The following is a 20,962-nucleotide window of genomic DNA, read 5'->3' as shown; positions in this document are numbered from 1 at the left end:
CTTGGAAATAATCCTTAGCCTCTATAGATCTCTCTACCATCTCACAGTCACAGAGGTTCAATCTAGCAGCATCATGATCTGAAATGGAACTATCATTAACAATTAGGGGCCTTATTTAATACAGCAATTATTTACCTCCGAACAAGCTCTTTATGAAATGCCTCACTTTTAAATCACCCGACTGGCATGAATAGACAAACAGCAATTATTAAGCTGTCCTTTGACTTCCTTTTAAACAGGCTCCTCTTTAAATCCCTCACTTTCGCTTTGAAATAGACAACCACCTGGCTTTTGACCTTCTTTCCAAACAGGCTCGGCTTCAAATCCCTCTCTTTTTTGCTTCAGCTAAATCACCTCACTGGCATGAAGGAATTAATTGCTTAGAGACGTGCTAGTACCTCTATGTTATCCTCATGTTCAGAGCAATTGTTTCTGGGGAGCTTCTTTATTTATACACTGAGCCACATATGTACTTGCACAAAGCCTGATTTATTTGTCGGAGCTTGGTTAAAGCCCATAGTTTGTCCGGTCCTTGTAAATAGCTGTCACTTCATTGATATTTGATATTATTACCCCACAGGTCAAACATAAATCGAGCCCGTTTTTTGGAAATAGAAGCATAATACACGCGCAGTGATCAAGGACTCTTGCGCAGAGTAAGCATCATTACCTTTCTGAACACTGATTTAATTACTTGTTCGCATTAGCACACACCCTTTAAAAAAGTTATTTTACTCCGCAGGCTACATACACTCCTGCGTCCCGAAGAAGACCCGCCGTGAAGCTTATTAAAAATGTTTTCGCCTTACATAGGGTCGAAACGTCGACGCATACTAAGAGTCTACGCAACGTCTCAGTTCAAAAGCCTATTCACATATGAACAGGAGGCGTATGCGATCAATCATATGGACTTTACCAAAAATCGCACTTTCCCAACTATTCCTTTATTTGTTATACCAAGTGTACTAAGTGTATTGTCTGTATTTACTTCTACATGTCACCCCTCTCACAATTCTTTCAATTGTACCATTGTAGCCCAATTTATTTGTTACTTCTTAAAATATTGATTGAAACTTTCGCTTGGGTGTTGTTCTTTTCTCTTCCTGAATCATGGATACATGTTACATGTAATGTATTTATATTGTGAACATCGCAAAGCAATTGTATTTACCCGACAGAACCATTGTAGCCATATAATACAAATACCCAGGTTCTGAGGGACACAGGGTCACCCCATTATTTTTCATAATTATTCATGTCTGAAGAGCAGGGTCAGTCCTTCCGCCACCCTGTAGGAAGACTCTCTACTGTATTTAGAAACTTGCAGGGATTTTTCTGTTGTGAAGGGGGACACAGCCACATCCCCAGTTACAATGTGATGTCTGGTGTGTGAGTGGATTTGTAATGTCTGAAATCGTATTCTCTCACCATGTTGATGTCAGAGAGGGTGCTGTGAGACTTTTTTTTTGTTAAATTTTCCTGAACATCACAAAAGGTCACTCAGTTTTATGAAAACTGAAAATTCATGTTCTACTGAGGGATGAGGTGAAGTTAGGTGACATTACTAGGTTCTGCAAAGGTGTGGACTTTACTGTCTTTTGAATGTGTGTCCTCTGTCCCCGCGGCATATTTTCATTATGTTTGCAAATAATGAAAAAAAGGAAAATCTTGTAAAATATGAAATTCATAGGTCCCATAGAGTTAGGTTTGCCAGGGGCCTGTTACTTGGCTCCACCAATGCATGGGCTTTGACGGCTAAGACCTCGGGTCTCTGATACCCCATTTAAATATGTGTTCCATTTCATTTAAGGTTCACAAACGTATGCAGTTATCTCTCAAACTGCACATGCATAAATAACTGCAAATGTACGGTAAGAAATTGGCAAAGTTTTAGAAAAAAATATAGACTTTTATAAATGCAGTGGGTACTCACATTTTGCACTGCAGCTCCAAAATGGTAAAAGAAAACAAGTTACTGACCTGTAACTTTGGTTCTCCAGTATTGTTAACTTTCATAGATTCCCATTTCTTGTATCATTCCCCGTCGTCGAGATGGGAGTACCCAGTAAATAAAAAAAACATACCATAGAAATAGGTACAGAAAAAGAATAATCATTTTGTAGCATATCCACCTCTTTTTGTAAAAGAGACCAAATAAAATGAACAGCCAATCAGAACAGCCTCACCCCATAGAACCTTTCTGAGAGAGCCTCAGAGCCTCAGATTTTTGTAGCCGTTGTGTAACCGTATAATAGAAGATGCTGAGGGCTCAGCTTTCCCATGGGAGGAGGGTGGGCGCATGGGAATCTATGAAAGTTACCAATACCGGAGAACCAAAGTTACAGGTAAGTAACTTGTTTTCTTACTCCAGTATTGGAACTTTCATAGATTCCCATTGCTTGTATCAGAATAGCTAGCAGTCAGAACGCACATTTTGTGTAAAAATACAATGTTATAAAACCTTGCAAGATGCATCACATTCAGTAGAGATACAAGTTATCCATAGAGAATTGGCAATAGAACAGTAATTGAAAATCTAGACTTGCAAAATGTGCTAATAGCCAATAAAAAGGAAGGAGGGTTAGAAGGGAAAGCTCACCACTCATTGAAAGAGGTTCATCAGGACTGCCTGTCCCACTGCAGCGTCACTACGCACGGAGGAGTCCAAGCAGTAATGCCTTGTGAAGGTGTGGGCACTGCTCCATGTCGCTGCTCTGCAAATGTCCTTGATAGGCACTCCGGCGAAGAGAGCAACTGAAGAAGACATAGCTTTCGTAGAGTGCGCCCAGACCCGCAATCCAGGGGCTTGCCAGCTGCTTGGTGACAAAATTGGATCGCGCTGGCAATCCATCGAGCAATACCCTGCTTTGACAGAGGGAAACCTTTGCAAGGAGCACTGAAAGCCACAAAGAGCTGTGTTGATCTTCAGAAGTCTTTGGTACGTTGAAGGTAACATTTCAGACATCTTTGAACGTCCAGAGAGTGTAGAGCCCTCTCCGCTGGAGTAGTGGGTCGAGGAAAAAAGGATTTGAGAATAACTGGTTAATTCAAGTGAAAGTCTGAAGGCACATTCGGGATAAAGTTGGGATTCGTTCTCAGAATAAAAGTCTCTATTTTAAACTGTAAGAACGGCTCTTGAATAGTGAGCGTGCAGTTCACCTACCCTTCTGGCAGATGTTAAGGCGAGAAGGAAGGCCACTTTCCATAAGAGGAATTTAAGGTCCGCCCTATGAATCGGTTCAAAAGGCGGCCTCATGAGTTGAGTAAGAACTAAGTTAAGCTGCCACAGAGGCGGTGGAGGCCTAACTAGCGGGAAAACTCTAAATAGTCTTTTAAGAAATTGCTTCAGAATCCTTCTCGACCAGAGGGAAGGTCCAGAGGAAGTCCGTCTGAACTTAGAGATGGCCGCAAGGTGCACTTTGATAGAAGAATGAGCGAGACCTGATTTAGCCAATGCCAGAATGTACGGCAAAATCTGATGAGGAGCAGAAGAGTAAGGGTGAATATTTTCTTGCCGTCACCAAAGGCAGAAACGCTTCCATTTTAAGCGATACGTCTTATTTGTACTCGGGGCTCGAGCTTGAGCAAGCACCTCTCTACATTCTGACGAGATATTCAGATCTTGAAATTCTCGGTGCTCAGGAGCCTCACTGATAACTGAAGAGTTCTCGGATTCGGGTGTACCACCTCACCCTGGGACATCGTCAGCAGGGAAAGAATTGGGCGCAGATGAACTGGACGTTCCAAGGAGAGTAGAAGAAGCTCCATAAACCAAAACTGGTGAGGCCAGGCCGGGGCCACCAGAATCATTCTGCAGGGTTCCGCCTTGAGCTTCCGGAGAAGTCTGGGAATTAGTGGGATCGGAGGAAAAGCATAAACAAAGGCGCCTGACCAGGCCATCAAAAGTGCATACCCAACGATCCCAAATGGTGATGCCTCTTGCGTAGAGCCGGCATTTTTTGTTCTCTGGAGTGGCAAAGAGATCTATGGGCGGAGTGCCCCAGAGACTGAAAATCTCTTTCAGAATGTTGTGGTCTAATTCCCACTGATTTTAGGCAACTAAGCGTGTCCGCTGTTCTGTTGAGGGCACCTGGAAGATGTTCTGCTGACAGCGATACCTCCTGCTGTTTTGCCCATTCCCAAATTTCCTGAGCCTCTTTGGATAGCTGACGAGACCTTGTACCTCCCTGCTTGTTTACATAATGCATGGCCGTTGTGTTGTCCGTACGGACCAGGACAGAGGATCGTTGAATCCGTGGAAGGAAGGCCTGCAAGGCTAGATGAATCGCCCTGAGCTCCAACAGATTGATGTGGAGTAGGCGATGCTGGGGCAGCCAGCGACCGCTTACCTGAGGGTCTTGTAAGACTGCTCCCCAGCCTTCTAGTGAGGCGTCTGTTATTATTAGAGGAGCTGGGGTGACCCTGATGGTGAGACCCTGAGAGATATGGTCCTTGATCGTCCATCATGATGCAGCCTCTTTCATAGGCTGAGTGTTTGTGATCTTGTCTTCGAAAGAGCCTTCTGCCTGGCGCCACTGCAAATTTAGTTGTTCTTAAAGGGGGCGCATTCGCAACCTGCCATGGGGAATTAAAGGAATGCAGGACGAAATTGATCCCAGAAGGGACTTGTAGAGGCAAACTGAAAGTGACCCTCTTCGTTGCAACCGACGAGCAGAGGTTATCAGCTTTGTTTGCCTTTCCTTTGAAGGAAACGCTTTGCAGCAAGATGTGTCCAGAATGGCACCCAAGAACCAGACCGACTTGGACGGGCACAGGACTGACTTTTCTGTGTTGAACTGGAGCCCCAGATGACGGAAGAGCTGTCTGCATGTCCTCTTCCGCAGCGTGATGATACGAGGCTTTCAGCAACCAGTCGTTCAGGTAAGGTAAGACCTGGAGCTTCTGTTTCCTGAGAAATGCTGCGACAGGGGCTAGGACCTTTGTGAAAATCCGCGAGCGGATCTGAGTCCGGGAGGCCGGACCTTGAATTGAAAGTGGCTCTTGGCTAGTGTAAAGCGTAAAAACTTCCTGTGGGCAGGGTGGATGGGGAAATGAAAGTATGCGTCCTCGAGGTCCAGAGTGGCCATGTAATCTCCCTGATTGAGGAGTCACAAAATGTCCTGTAAGGTGACCATCCAAAATGAGAGCTTGATGAGATAGGTGTTTAGCTCCCTCAGGTCTAAAATAGGGCGCCATTTTTCTACGGTCTTTTGAACAAGAAAGAACCGGGAATAGAATCCTTCTCCCCGTTGGGATTGAGGGACTGGTTCTATCGCTCCTTTGAGGAGTAGTTGGTGTGCCTCCAGACGGAGAAGATGTAGATGTTTGGTTTCGTTGGCGCGAGGGGCATTGGATGGTGGTTGATATTGAAACTCCAGAGTATGGCCTGACAGAAATATATTAGGAACCCATCGATCTGATGTTATTAGTTGCCAGTTGTGGAAGTATTGAGATATCCTGCCCCCCACTAGTGTTACAGGGGACAAAGGAACAGTAGGAAGAGCCAGGAAGCCGCTACTGGCATCTATAGGAATCCCTCCCCTGGTGCCCTTGTCGTCCTCTAGATGATGAACGAGAGAAAGAAGACGACTGGCCTTGTTGCTGAGAATATTGTGGCCGGTATGATTGCGAAGGCTGCGAGTAAGAGGAATAGCGCTGCTGCTGATATCTGCCTCTGTAGGAGGGAAAGCCTCTACCCCTATCTCTATGGAAGGGGACCTTGCGGTATTGAAGATTCCCAAGGGATTTTGCAGTTTACGTGTCCTTTTTTATATCCTGCAGCGCATCATCAATGTGCTTCCCAAAGAGTGCCTCACCATCAAAGGGAAGGTCCAAGATCTTATTTTGGACTTCAGGCCGGAACCAAGTGGCACGAAGCCAGCCTTGGAGCCGAAGGACTGCTGCCCCCGCTAGGGAACAGAAAGCTGTAGTAGCAATATCCATTGCGCAGTCTATCTCCGAAGATGTTCTCTCACCCTCTTGGAGGATCTTCTTAGCTTCCACTTTAGATTCTTCCGGCAGCTGGTCCAGATAAGGAGACAGATCACACCACATCTGGCGATCATACCTTCTGAGAATTCTCAAGGCGCTGGCTACTCTGACAAGGAGGATAGACATAGAAGAGAACCTCTTCCCAGCATTATCCAACCGCCTGCCCTCTTTATCCGGTGGTGTAGTGAGAGGGGCCACAGGATTTTTAGACTTTCTCTGGGCCGCTTGAGAAATTACGGAATCCGGTTTAGGCTGGCTGACAAGACAAGCGGGGCTATCCTCTGGGGCTTTGTACTTCTTTTCCAGATGAAGAAGGACAGGTAGGACTGTGGCAGGCGAATTCATAACCTTTAGCCCTTCATCCCAGACGTGACCCACGATAGGGAAAGAGCGGACTGACTTTATGTATGGTTCTTTAAAGTCATATAAGAAACATTCTGACTGCACAGATTGAATGGGCAGATCGAAACGCTTAGAAGCTCTCTCCATTAGATTAGGAAAGCCCCCAATATCTGCAGGAGGGGAATCTGCCTGTTCCGGAACGGGAGAGGCGGGATCCGGAATAATGTACTCATCCCATTCCTTAACAGGATCCGGAATAGTTGTTGTCCCCTGGTCATCATCGAATGTATCATCCTGGACAGTAACCACCGTTTGTAGCGGTTCAGGTAACTCCGGCAACGAAGTTTGAGGAGGAAGCTGAGGTGTAACCGGATGAGCAAGTGGAATAGGAGGCACTTGCACAGTTTCCTGGGCAGGAGATTGTGTAGGAAATCTTCTTCTGTAATCAGAAAGCATGAACTGCAAGTCCATAATGAGGGAAGATGGCATACAGACCATCTCCTGTTGATATTGCTCCCGAGACCTTAATTGTTGCTCATATTGTTGCTGCTCCATGTAGTACTCATCTGAGTCAGAGTCTTGATATTTGACATGTAAATGTGATGGGCTAACAGCAGCACCGTAAGTACCGTCATCGTCCTCCGATAACTCCTCTTCTAAAAGGAAAGCTGGAGGCAGAGGTGTCACTTTTCGGGGAGACGTCATCTCTGGTGTAATGCGACATCTCCGTATCAAAATTGCCACATTTTGTATCGTCGACAAGGTCGTCGACGGAGCCGCCGCTGCCGATGTTTGAGTCGTCGACGAGGCGAGGGCCACCGTCGATGGGACCGTCGTCATGATCAAGCTGGAAGCTGCTGTCGTCGATGTGGTTGCCGTCGACACCATCACCGTCGTCATCCTCGTCGACATGGACGTCGTCAGAGTAGATGTTGATGACAGGGTAAATTGGACATCTGCGCATGGCGTCGCCGTCGACGCCGATCCCTTCAAAGCTGATGGAGACGAGGAAACTCTCGTCGACGAGCCCGTCGAAGGAGCCACAGTAGACGCCGGTAAAGTTTTTGAAGTAGTCAGCGAAGGAATCGATGTTGTCGTCGACGAGCCAACTTTTCTCTCAGCTTTACCATCAGGTGGGACAGAAGCTGTTTTTTTTAAAGGTTTTAGACTTCTCAGAAGGAGGAGAACAAGTAGAAGGCACATAGCTTGTCTTCTTTTCAGGTGCCACTTCTGGGACATGTCCTTCCCTCTCCTTTACACCTCAGTGAGATTTGATGGGACTATGCCTGTCAGACATATGAGAGGTCTTTTGTAAGGCTTTTGAAGGTGGGTCTGAAGAAGTAGAAGGTGAAGACCTACCCCTTTTTTGAGACCTTCTCGATGAAGTAGCTGATTAAGCATCATCACTGTCACTGGAGACAGGATATTTCCGTGATTTTAGTTTCTGAAGCCAAGTGAGCAGACGTCCCCCATGGTCCCGCAAAGTCTTGGTGGAGAAGGTCCGACAGATTTTGCAGTCAGTAGCTTTGTGGTCAGGATACAAACAATAAATACAGTCTTTATGTTTGTCCTCCACATAAAGTCTCTTCTTAGAGTAGGTGGCACAAGCTTTGAAAAGAGCCTTCTTCTCCGTGTCTGACATGTTGAACTTGAAGTGAAGAGTTGAAGTGAAAGATCAGGTTGAAATTTAAGGAATAAATTGAAGACAACTGAGCAGAGCTCAGTGGAGACTCCCTTGCACAACGTGCGGTAGAAAATCTGAGGCTCTCTCAGGAAGGTTCTATGGGTGAGGCTGTTCTGATTGGCTGTTCCTTTTATTTGGTCTCTTTTACAAAAAGAGGTGGATATGCCACAAAACAAGATGAGGTCTAGGCCTTATTCTTTTTTTTTGTACCTATTTCTATGGTATTTTTTTTTTATTTACAGGGACTCCCATCTCGACGACGGGGAATGATACAAGCAATGGGAATCTATGAAAGTTCCAATACTGGAGTAACCAATTTTCACCAAACCAAGAAAAGGCACTCAGTGACCAAAAGGGACCGTGCAATAAAAATGACTAACTGTATGATAAACTCAGATTATAGCTACCAAGGTATACCTGCACCCAGTTGTAATCTTCCAAGCACGTCTATGCTGTATGTTACCCATATTTTAAAATCAAATGAAAACATCAAACAAATACATATATATATATATCACTGAAAAAACCATAGGTTTCACACAAGTTATAGTTAGCTGTACATTTCACTCGTAAAAAACCAATGAAATTCCCCCGTTATAGTTAGTGCAGGCAACTATAACTCACGTGACCGCAATCCTCTGCTGATGCTAATACTGTATTTAGACACTTATTTGCCCATGTCTTCTTCCATTAAATTTTAGCTATACATATATTACAAATATTTTTTTTTCATAAAGACACATATGTCATCAGCAGAGGATTGCGGTCGCGTGAGTTATAGTTGCCTGCACTAACTATAACGGGGGAATTTCATTGGTTTTTTACGAGTGAAATGTACAGCTAACTATAACTTGTGTGAAACCTATGGTTTTTTCAGTGAATTTGCAAGGTTTTTTAAATGCTAATTCTTAACTATAACGTGTGTGAAACCTATGGTTTTTTCAGTGAATTTGTACGTTTTTTTAAATGCTAAGTTACTTTACGCCATTCGTGGCGTGCGCGCCCAGTTAACGCAGTTCGTTCCGTGCGCGCACGGTGCGCTTCGCGCACGGTGCGCGCCCACTTTACGCAGTTAGTGCCGTGCACGCACGGTGGTCACGCGGTGCGCTGTGCGCACCGCGTGCCCACGTTATGCGGGATGGGCCATGTACGCACGATGCGCTTCGCGCACCGTGAGCACATGGGGGACATATTATGCGCATCGTTGTGAAATGTATTCTTTATTAATTTCACAGGTGACATATGCCATGCACAAATGGTGCACTTCGGGCACCATTTGCACACGGGGTGGGGAGAGTGTGGATAATTTTTTTAAAAAAAATTGTTTTACCGTACGCGTACGGTAAGCGTAATCGGCGATTTTTCGAAAAAAATAAATAAAAATTTTTTGGGCCTTGGGGGTTGTTTGGAGACCCCTATATCAATGCTGGGTGGTTATGATCTCAATATACTGCCCCTTTAGACATTTTTTGGCTTTATTTTTGCTGCCCCACTCAGAGTGCGAGAGAGAAAATGGCGGCCGCCGCTTCCTGGTTTCGACCGAGTCGAATGTTTACTTAGATCTAACAGCCAATCAGAATCGCGCTCGCGCACGTCACCGTACGCGTACGGTAAGCGCACCGTAAGCGCACCGTAAGCTGGCTCAGATATATATATTGATTTAAAGACTATTTTCTCAGAATCTACTGAACAGATTTACACCAAACCTACAAAAGGCACTTCCTTGACCTGTAGACTACCTCTCTGCCAAATTTCAAGGAACTCCGTTCAGCCGTTCGGGCTGTAGCTGTGTCTAAAGGTCCTATGGAAAAATGCATGGGAAAAACACGTTTTGGGACCCCCCTTTTATCTCAGCCCCCGCTTGACGAATCCCCCCGAGACTTTCAGGGTAGGAGCGGAGCGCAGCGCCCCACCTATTTTGAAAATTTCGCGAGGATTCGTCGACCGGCGCCAAAGTTATTCAAAATAGAATGCTGCAGTTTTCCTATGGTAAGAGGGTCCTAACTATAACTACCTACTGGCGACCGCCAGTAGGTAATATATATGTATATTTTCACTGAAAAAACCATAGGTTTCACACATGTTATAGTTAGCGGAAATTTTACTGATAAAAAACCAATGAAATTCCCCCGTTATAGTTAGTGCAGGCAACTATAACTCACGCGACCGCAATCCTCTGCTGATGCTAATACTGTATTTAGACACTTATTTGCCCATGTCTTCTTCCATAAATTTTTAGCTATACATATATTAGAAATATTTTTTTTTCATAAAGACACATATGTCATCAGCAGAAGATTGCGGTCGCGTGAGTTATAGTTGCCTGCACTAACTATAACGGGGGAATTTCATTGGTTTTTTATCAGTAAAATTTCCGCTAACTATAACATGTGTGAAACCTATGGTTTTTTCAGTGAATTTGCAAGGTTTTTTAAATGCTAATTACTAACTATAACGTGTGTGAAACCTATGGTTTTTTCAGTGAATTTGTACGTTTTTTTAAATGCTAAGTTACTTTACGCCATTCGTGGCGTGCGCGCCCACTTAACGCAGTTCGTTCCGTGCGCGCACGGTACGCTTCGCGCACCGTGCGCGCACAGTGAGCACGCGGTGCGCTTCGCGCACCGCGCGCCCACTTTACGCAGTTAGTGCCGTGCACGCACGGTGGGCACGCGGTGAGCTACGCGCACCGCGTGCCCACGTTACGCTAGATGGGCCATGTACGCACGATGCGCTTCGCGCACCGTGCGCACATGGAGGACATATGATGCACTTCGTTTTGAAAGGTAATATTTACATTTTTCACATCTCTTATAAGCCATGCACAAATGGTGCACTTCGGGCACCATTTGCACACGGGGTGGGGAGAGTGTGGATAATTTTTTTTTTTTTAATATTTTTTTACCGTACGCGTACGGTAAGCGTAATCGGCGAAATTAGCGAAAAAATAAAAATTCAGTTTTTGGCCTTGGGGGATCTTTGGGGACTCCCTCAACATGGCTAGGTGTTTTGGAGCTGTCCAAACAGCCCCTTTACATGTTTTTGTGCTTTGTATTTTAATCCACACTCTCAGTGCGAGAGAGAAAATGGCGGCCGCCGCTTCCTGGTTTCGGCCGATTCGAATGTTTACTAAGATCTAAGAGCCAATCAGAATCGCGCTCGCGCACGCCACCGTACGCGTACGGTAAGCGTACCGTAAGCGCACCGTAAGCTGGCTCAGATATATATATTGATTTAAAGGCTATTTTCTCAGAATCTACTGAACAGATTTACACCAAACCTACAAAAGGCACTTCCTTGACCTGTAGACTACCTCTCTGCCAAATTTCAAGGAACTCCGTTCAGCCGTTCGGGCTGTAGCTGTGTCTAAAGGTCCTATGGAAAAATGCATGGGAAAAACACGTTTTGGGACCCCCCTTTTATCTCAGCCCCCGCTTGACGAATCCCCCCGAGACTTTCAGGGTAGGAGCGGAGCGCAGCGCCCCACCTATTTTGAAAATTTCGCGAGGATTCGTCGACCGGCGCCAAAGTTATTCAAAATAGAATGCTGCAGTTTTCCTATGGTAAGAGGGTCCTAACTATAACTACCTACTGGCGACCGCCAGTAGGTAATATATATGTATATTTTCACTGAAAAAACCATAGGTTTCACACATGTTATAGTTAGCGGAAATTTTACTGATAAAAAACCAATGAAATTCCCCCGTTATAGTTAGTGCAGGCAACTATAACTCACGCGACCGCAATCCTCTGCTGATGCTAATACTGTATTTAGACACTTATTTGCCCATGTCTTCTTCCATAAATTTTTAGCTATACATATATTACAAATATTTTTTTTTCATAAAGACACATATGTCATCAGCAGAAGATTGCGGTCGCGTGAGTTATAGTTGCCTGCACTAACTATAACGGGGGAATTTCATTGGTTTTTTATCAGTAAAATTTCCGCTAACTATAACATGTGTGAAACCTATGGTTTTTTCAGTGAATTTGCAAGGTTTTTTAAATGCTAATTACTAACTATAACGTGTGTGAAACCTATGGTTTTTTCAGAGAATTTGTACGGTTTTTTAAATGCTAAGTTACTTTACGCCATTCGTGCCGTGCGCGCCCACGCAGTTCGTTCCGTGCGCGCACGGTACGCTTCGCGCACCGTGCGCGCACAGTGAGCACGCGGTGCGCTTCGCGCACCGCGCGCCCACTTTACGCAGTTAGTGCCGTGCACGCACGGTGGGCACGCGGTGAGCTACGCGCACCGCGTGCCCACGTTACGCTAGATGGGCCATGTACGCACGATGCGCTTCGCGCACCGTGCGCACATGGAGGACATATGATGCACTTCGTTTTGAAAGGTAATATTTACATTTTTCACATCTCTTATAAGCCATGCACAAATGGTGCACTTCGGGCACCATTTGCACACGGGGTAGGGAGAGTGTGGATAATTTATTTTTTTTAAATATTTTTTTACCGTACGCGTACGGTAAGCGTAATCGGCGAAATTAGCGAAAAAATAAAAATTCAGTTTTTGGCCTTGGGGGATCTTTGGGGACTCCCTCAACATGGCTAGGTGTTTTGGAGCTGTCCAAACAGCCCCTTTACATGTTTTTGTGCTTTGTATTTTAATCCACACTCTCAGTGCGAGAGAGAAAATGGCGGCCGCCGCTTCCTGGTTTCGGCCGATTCGAATGTTTACTAAGATCTAAGAGCCAATCAGAATCGCGCTCGCGCACGCCACCGTACGCGTACGGTAAGCGTACCGTAAGCGCACCGTAAGCTGGCTCAGATATATATATTGATTTAAAGGCTATTTTCTCAGAATCTACTGAACAGATTTACACCAAACCTACAAAAGGCACTTCCTTGACCAGAGGACTACCTCTCTGCCAAATTTCTAGTAATTCTGTTCAGCCGTTCGGGCTGTAGCTGTGTCTAAAGGTCCTATGGAAAAATGCATGGGAAAAACGCGTTTTGGGACCCCCTTTTATCTCAGCCCCCGCTTGACGAATCCCCCCGAGACTTTCAGGGTAGGAGCGGAGCGTAGCGCCCCACCTATTTTGAAAAATTCGCGAGGATTCGTCGACCGGCGCCAAAGTTATTCAAAATAGAATGTTGCGGATTTCCTATGGAAACGTGGTCCTAACTATAACTACCTACTGGCGACCGCCAGTAGGTAATATATATATATATATATATATATATATATATATATATATATACACTGAAGGGCTTGAACAACTGGCTTTCTTCCACCTACCTCTTTCATCCACTGCCTTTGTCAATCATGCCCTCGCTCTGCCTAAGGAGTACTCAACACTCTCCACATGCTGTTGTCTGTTTCTTTCCTCCTCCACTCGAGTGCTTGCACTGAATGGCATTAGGGACTCCTGTACAACTATAATCCTCTCTGCCCGATGCCTTCCTCCATGTATTTTGTTCTAGGGTGCTAACGTGTCTTATCAAACACAGACCTATAGGCCTTGTCAATGCAGGTTTTTAATGTACAGTACAAAGTCTAGAGGCTCTAGTGTTTACTTTGATTTAATTTTACTTGTGTTGAGATTATTTTGTTGAATAATATGCTAAAGATCTTAGTATCAGAAATAACCTATAGTGGTAGATTTCACATTGGCTCCCATCGTTCCTTGCACCTCTCCCATTTAAAGAGTAGGATCACGCTTGCTTTGTTCCTTCTATTGTCGACTATCCAGCAGCCAAACGCCTATGCTTGATCTACCTCATTATCCCATGTACCAGCCTATTCTCCCAATCCCACGCTTTCAAGCCCTTGTCAGGTCTACTCAAGATTCCAGCCTAATGCGCTGAGCAATGACTCAACTTCAGCCCCCATAACCTTTTGTCTCTCCTCATTCTTTTCATCCCTAGTGCATTCAGTATCGCTGTACAAGAACAAGATATCGCTATACACGCATCAATGTTTTGTAGACGCTCTACCAGGCTTCCTAGAATCTTAAGTAATATTTTTGAATTGTCATAGAATATATAGTTACATATGCCCTCCACTGCCACCATTTACTTCAAATATTCAGTAAAATGTACTTTAGGACTTCATTGTAGGGATTGAGATGTCCGGGGCCCTGCAAGTTGGTTTAAGAGGCAATTTCTGTGTCACCTCTTTATGTTGCAGTATATTGTGTGGCAGTAACAGTCCACTGTCTCTCCTAGGGATTAGCTACTCCTGCAATCACAAGTTGACTGGTCTTGCTTTGGACCCTGTCCTCTGGCTTTCAGTTAGGTTTGCGCCACATGGATACCAATATGAGACCAGTCAACAAAAGGAAGATAGTCACTATACATCATAATGAACGTTCAACCATCTGAAACTGTTATTATGCCAATCCACAGGCTTAGGTCTAAAGGGTAGGAGACGACTGGATAGGTACAGTAAAGGAGTAAATCTGACCAGGGGCGGATTTTCCATAAGGGCTCTGGGGCTGCGTCCCCATGAAATTCATTCACAGTCCTGTACAAATATTAAATATATCGATTTTTTTAAAGATACAATCTTATCTCTAAACAAATCGAAGTATTTAAGTCTGGGCTGTCTGTCCCAGGCTGCCTGCCCTGCCTTGCTCTGGAGACGGAAGCCAGGCAGTAAATCAACTTTCTAAACTGTAACGCACGACGCAGGGCTTACTGTTCTAAAGCCCTTCATTACCATTGTAGTCTATAGCAGTATCCAATATAGGCTAGTGACGCGTACAGCGTCATGGTTTCGGGTGTTGGAGTTTCATCCCTGCGTGAAAGCAGCCGCCCGTCATTCATAGGCATACATCCCCCCTTTTCCCATTTGTCACACGTAGAAGTGGATGCAAGCACGTGTGTTTTGGTGCCTTGTTCTCATTAATGGCAAGTGTTAAAATGGTAATCTTCTGTTATGTATATTGTGCTGAGACCCTTTGCCAGGCCCCTGCTGCACATCGCTAGCCCTGTTAGAAGTGGAGCTGCTGCATTTGTTCAAAAGACAAGCAGGCCAGAATTCTTGTTCCCTTGTGAAGTTGATCCAAATATCCGAGGCAAGTGCAAAGCCACAGATATGTGATTACATTAGACAACTATCTGCTGCATGGTATTAAAACTGGCCCTGTCCTCCTGTCCTTAACAATATTAATGCAAAAAACATGGAATGATATACGTATAGTGAGTGTTAAAAATGTTAAGGCAATGCATGTCAGTAATTTAGTTTTTCTCTTATTTCATGTTTTACTTAATCTTGCCTTACTCAAGAGTTAGCTATTTAATCATGTTGTGTTTCTATATTTTTTTCAGTGCATACTTTGAGTCGTGTCAGGTGTTTATGAGGGGCTTTGATTGAGAGCTCGGAGGCGGAAGCCCAAGCAAAATGCCTGTCAGTGAGTTGGCCTCTCTCCAGAGCACACAGAACAGTGGTCACGCAATCCAGTTGTAATTGCAATTCTGTGAAAATGTAAGTGAAGGGGGTGCACAGATGGCAATATATTTACAGGGCAAAAGCAAAAGGAAATAAATTGCTTAAATGTGAGTGAGTGCAGTGTATGTTTGGAAGTGGTGAAATGAGCGAAGTGCAAGAAAGTGCATTCTGGGAAGAGTGAAAAGAAGGTGCAGAAGAGGAAAGAGAGGCAGTTAAATATAATAAGATGGATGAGATGCACAGAGAAAAAAAGACGTTCGAGGCATATGTGCTGATGATGCACATGCTTGGCACGCTCCTGCCGTCTGGTGTTGGGTCTGGATGTTTGCGGGTTGTTTTCCTGGGGGGGGGAGGCAGGTCTTTCTAGTCGCGGGGGTGGCTCCTTTTTTCGGTGGTGGTGCGCATGGGCATCGACTCCATTGTTAGATTGTTTTTTACGCCATCGGGTTCAGATGTGTATTGCTGTGCTCCAGTTCGAAACCCCTCTTCGGGTTCCCCTAAATGTGCAATCCACTCTACCCTCCACAGAATGGTTTCATACGCGTTTCCACACTTCTCCGCATATCATTTTGATCAACAAATCCTTCAATTTCAATCAAAAACTTTGTGGGCGGCCTTCGGGCGTTACCACGTCAGTCCAGCTTTCTGTCAATGGAATGGACTCCATTTAAATTCTGTCCTCGATGCCAAGCTAAGTACCCTCGCACTGACTCACATCAAGGAAGAAGACTGCGACACTTGTAAAGGGTTCTGGTCCAAAAAGACTGTTTGCGATCGTTGGGCTCGATGTCGTGAAATACAGCACCAAGATATAGAACACGCTCCGAATATCTTCGGTGAAGAGTCAGAACATTAAGAGATCTAGGCGTCAGCGGCAGAAGAAGAAGAGGCCTTCTTTGTTCCAGAGTCAGATTCGGAGCTTGAGATAGATCTGGAGTCTCAAGATGTGCCTCCGGGACAGGGTGTCATGAGTACTGAAGACCCCTGCCCCCTAAACACACGCCTTCCGGTTCGGGACAGAATCGGCTAAAATCCTCTTCGGATCCAAAACCTTTTGGTTCCAAGACCAAACCCAGTTCGGTGCCGAAACCCTCCATGCCGAAACAGAAGCATGCTTCGGAGCCAAAATCTTCCGCTCAAAAAAGCAAACCCAACTCAGCATCCGAACTTTCGATGCCAAAATCAAAAGACAGCCTCTACAACATTCTTGCCCAAAATTAGACATTATTCATCCCAAATTGGATCCCAAACAGAAGAACATTTATATAAATCCTGATACAGGACATATTCATGCTAAATCGCCACTTAAACACAAGCTTTCTTCTAAAGACTCTCACTATAAGATTCCTTTGAAGAGGAAGGAGGACATGGATACCAGCCCTGCTTATCCTGCCCATCATCTCCTCTGGAGAAGAATGAAGCGAGTCTTCTGTGAACAGCAGGCTGTAAGTTTCATTCCTCAAATATAAAAGTAACACAGAGGTAGCATAGCATAGCATAAATTATAGCAGGTTAAATGTTGTCAACAGTCAAACTCCCACGAGGCTCAGCTGTAACAGAAACTTATCAGCATTCAGTTGACACAGGTCCCAAAAGGCAGAGTTCTATGCTTGTTGATAAAATTGATGAAAAGAAGGGTGAACATCCCAAACTGCAGGCTGTCAGCTGTAGAGAGACACAGATGGGGCCTTCAGGGCATTTCAGTACCTTCAAGTTGCACATTTATAAGTTCAGTTTTAGTATTAAGTCTCTTATATTGTTTCATAAAATCTTCAGTTGTAAATTCCTCTCCTTTCCTGTTCCGGTAGTAGCTTTTTAGTCTTCATACTAGGTCCTTTTTTCCACTTGATGCCATTGTGGTCAATGAAGATGCGGAGTAGCATCAGAAACTGTGGGTCCTTCCCGAAGCCTGGTTAGAGCATTTTTTTCCAAGGTTTATGCCACATGCAGTTCAAGACATGGGCAAGCACACACTTCAAAAAGGCTGAAGTTTTTGCGTTCTACAATTTGCACATTACACTAACTGTTAAACGAACAAGTTACTTACCATCGGTAACGCTTTTTCTGGTGGATACAGTATCTGCCTGTGGATTCCTCACCTTATGAATACCCCTGCGCCAGCATTCCGCCGGAAATTCTTTCCTAGCTCTCCCACGTCGACGAGGAAGTCACAATATCACGGCTCCGCTCGCGACACCATATGACGTCATTGGAGCCATAAGAGGACCGCGTGGGCGTGCTGACGTCAGTTCCACCCTTTTTTTCCGTGCCACCGAGGCAAACGGGCAGACCGACACATTTTCAAATGCAAACATAGCATACCAAATATATACACATATATAAATTCACAAATATTTAATCAATAAAGACATAGAGAAATCGCAACTGAATAAGAATTTTTCATTATTAAAATATCAACATGATTAAGGCATATTAAGATAAAATATTTTTGGGTAGAAACAGGTGGACAACGGGGAGGTGGGCGGGACAGTGAGGAATCCACAGGAAGATACTGTATCCACCAGACAAAGCGTTTACCGAAGGTAAGTAACTTGTTCTTCTGATGGATACTTCTGCCTGTGGATTCCTCACCTTATGAATAGACTCCCCAAGCCGTACCTCTCCAGGAGGAGGGTGTCTACCTGACTAGATCACAAAATCTTGCAAAACAGAACAAGCAAAATGGCCATCCCTCCTAACCTCAGAGTCCAAGCAGTAATGCTTCGCAAAGGTGTGGAGGGAGGCCCAAGTTGCTGCCTTACAAATGTCAACAACAGGAACACCTTTAGCCAACGCCGAAGAAGTAGACTTAGCTCTGGTGGAATGAGCTCTGATACCTTCAGGGGGGTCCTTCTTGGCCAAGGCGTAGCAAATTGTGATGCACAAGATAATCCACCTCTTGTGCACAGCCTTGCCTTTCATCTTCCCAACATAGCCCACAAAGAGCTGATCGTCCAGCCTCAGATCTCTTGTCCGATCTCTGCAGTCTTTCCTCCTCCTTGGAAGGGTGAGGGGGAGGATAGAAGGTAGGTAAAGTAATGGACTGTCCCAAATGAAAAGGGGTAACCACCTTGGGAAGCAAAGCAGCCCTGGTCCTTAAAACCAACTTATCTGCATGAATAGTCAAGAAAGGAGGTTTCGAACTAAGAGCCTGAAGCTCACTTACTCTCCTAGCCAAGGTAATGGCAATCAAGAAAACCGTTTTAAAACAAAGAAGCCTCAATGGGCAAGTATGAAGAGGCTCAAACAGAGAACCCATTAAAACGGTAAGAATGAGATTCAAATCCCACTGAGGCATAATGAAAGGTGTGGGAGGGAGCTTATTTGTAAGGCCCTTAATGAACCTCATGACAATGGGGACTTAAATAAAGACGGCTGGTCCGGCAAACATAGAAAAGCCGACAAATAGCCCTTAACAGTGGCTACAGCACAAACTTGTTGTGCCAAAGAAAGTGAAAACTCCAAAATATTAGATAAACGGGCCTTCAAAGGGTCAATGTCTCTCTCTCCACACCACCTAACAAATCTGGACCATCTGTAGTAAACAGACTTAGTGGAGTGTCGCCTGGACGATAAAATAACATCCACTATATCCGGCAGGAGAGAGAAGGAACTCAGATTGCCCTGTTCAATCTCCAGGTATGAAGGTGTAGGCTCTGGAGGTGGGGGTGTAGAACCTGGATACTGGAGACAACAGAACAACAGGCAGTGCACGTTCTCGTGAGTGGCAAACAGGTCCAACCGAGGAGACTCCCACATCTGAAAGATGCGACGGACCACCTCCGGATGAAGCCGAGTAACGCCGACTGAGACTGTCCGCACGAACATTCAGCACACCGGCCAGATGATTTGCAAACACACAAATCCGATGGTTCTGAGCCCAGGACCAGAGCCGCAGAGCCTCCCGACAGAGACGAAATGACCCTACACCTCCCTGTTTGTTGATATACCACATCGCGGTAGTGTTGTCCGTCAGGAGTTGAATCGACTGACCACGAAGGGAAGGGAGGAAGGCCTTTAGTGCCAAACGAATTGCCCGCAATTCCAGCAGGTTGATATGAAGCAACCTTTCCTCTGGAGACCAAAAACCTTCGACCTCCAGATCCCCAGATGAGCACCCCACCCTAGAGTGGAAGCATCCGTGATCACTGTGGCCACCGGTGGAGGAGGCAGAAAGGGCTTTCCTTGAGACAGGTTGCCCTGCATACCCCACCAAATCAGCTCTGCTGCAGCATCTCTGGAGATCTTGACTAACCCTGGGCGGACAACTACGCTACGCTCGCGAAGTTTGCGTAGTTTGTGCTACTTCGCGCTATGCGAATTGAACGTAGCACAGTGCAGAATCGCGTAGCGTAGTTGGCATTTTTTGCTCGCTCGCGATCCTCATCGTCAAGTTGGCGACCGCGAGCGAGCAAAATGACATACCAGCAAGACTTTTTCCTTGTTCGCGATCAGCAACATCAAGTTGCTGATCGCGAGCGGGGAAAATTAACCTCCCGGCGAGATTCTCAACATGGGGCTGTCAGGTTTCTCATTGCGAGTGGGCGCATATGCTCGCGACCGCTCGCGATGAGAAACTACCAATCCGCGTTGAGAAAGCTGCCGCTCAAGTAAAAATCTACTCGAGCAGCAGAAAACGACAGCTCGCACTGTGCAAGATGCCGTTTTCAATGATTGCACAGTGCAGACAAGCATCCGGCACTGTGCAATCATCGCGTAGCGCTACTACGCGAACTACGCCCAGGGTTAATCTTGACCTTCTCCCTGAGATCTCCGTTGTGCTGATACCACTGCCTGCGGAGGCACCACTGGAGTGCCCTCATGTGCCAGCGTGCATGGTTGACCAGCAGAATGCAGGAAGCGAACAGACCGAGCAGGCGTAGGACCTTCAGGACTGGAACAACCGCTCCATCGTGAAATGAAGGAATGATTTCCTGTATGTCGAGAATCCTCTGCGGAGGCGGGGATGCTCGACACACAGAAGTGTTCAGTATTGCCCCTATGAACAGGCTGCGCTGAGAAGGCACCAGATGAGATTTGGGTACATTTATGAAACACCCAAATTGAATAACAGATTAGCTGTTACCTCCAAGTGGCGCAAAACCAACTCTGGAGACTCCGCTTTCAACAGCCAGTCATCCAGGTAGGGGAAAACAGGAACCCCTGACCTCCTGAGATGAGCCGCTACCACCGCCATCACCTTTGTAAAGACTCGAGGTGCGGAAGTAAGACCGAACAGAAGAACTGCAAACTGATAATGTTGCGACCCTACCGTGAACCGAAGATACTTCCGATGCGACCTCAGGATGGGAAGATGAAGATACGCATCCTGTAGATCAATGGACACCATCCAGTCTTCCTATTGCAGCGCAAGGTGAACCTGAACCAAGGTCAACATTTTGAACTTCTCCTGTCTGAGGTAAAGGTTCAAAATCCTGAGGTCCAGGATTGGCCTTAAGTGACCGTCCTTTTTTGGGATCAGGAAACAGCGGGAGTAGCAACCCTGACCCCTTTCCTGCTCCAGAAACACC

The 20,962-nt window shown here is 45.5% G+C and overlaps 1 protein-coding gene across 3 annotated transcripts in view; it reads right to left on the bottom strand.

The window, feature by feature from the left end:
* DOCK4 (dedicator of cytokinesis 4) overlaps positions 1-20,962 on the bottom strand; it is a 1,768,257-nt gene that overhangs the window by 678,947 nt on the left and 1,068,348 nt on the right. The gene's annotated exons all lie outside the window — the stretch shown is intronic.

The sequence above is a fragment of the Triturus cristatus genome, chromosome 4_1, assembly GCF_964204655.1.
Source record: "Triturus cristatus chromosome 4_1, aTriCri1.1, whole genome shotgun sequence".
Lineage (NCBI taxonomy): Eukaryota > Metazoa > Chordata > Amphibia > Caudata > Salamandridae > Triturus > Triturus cristatus.
Note: the sequence above shows the minus strand (reverse complement) of the source record. Positions and strands in the feature narration are given on the sequence as shown.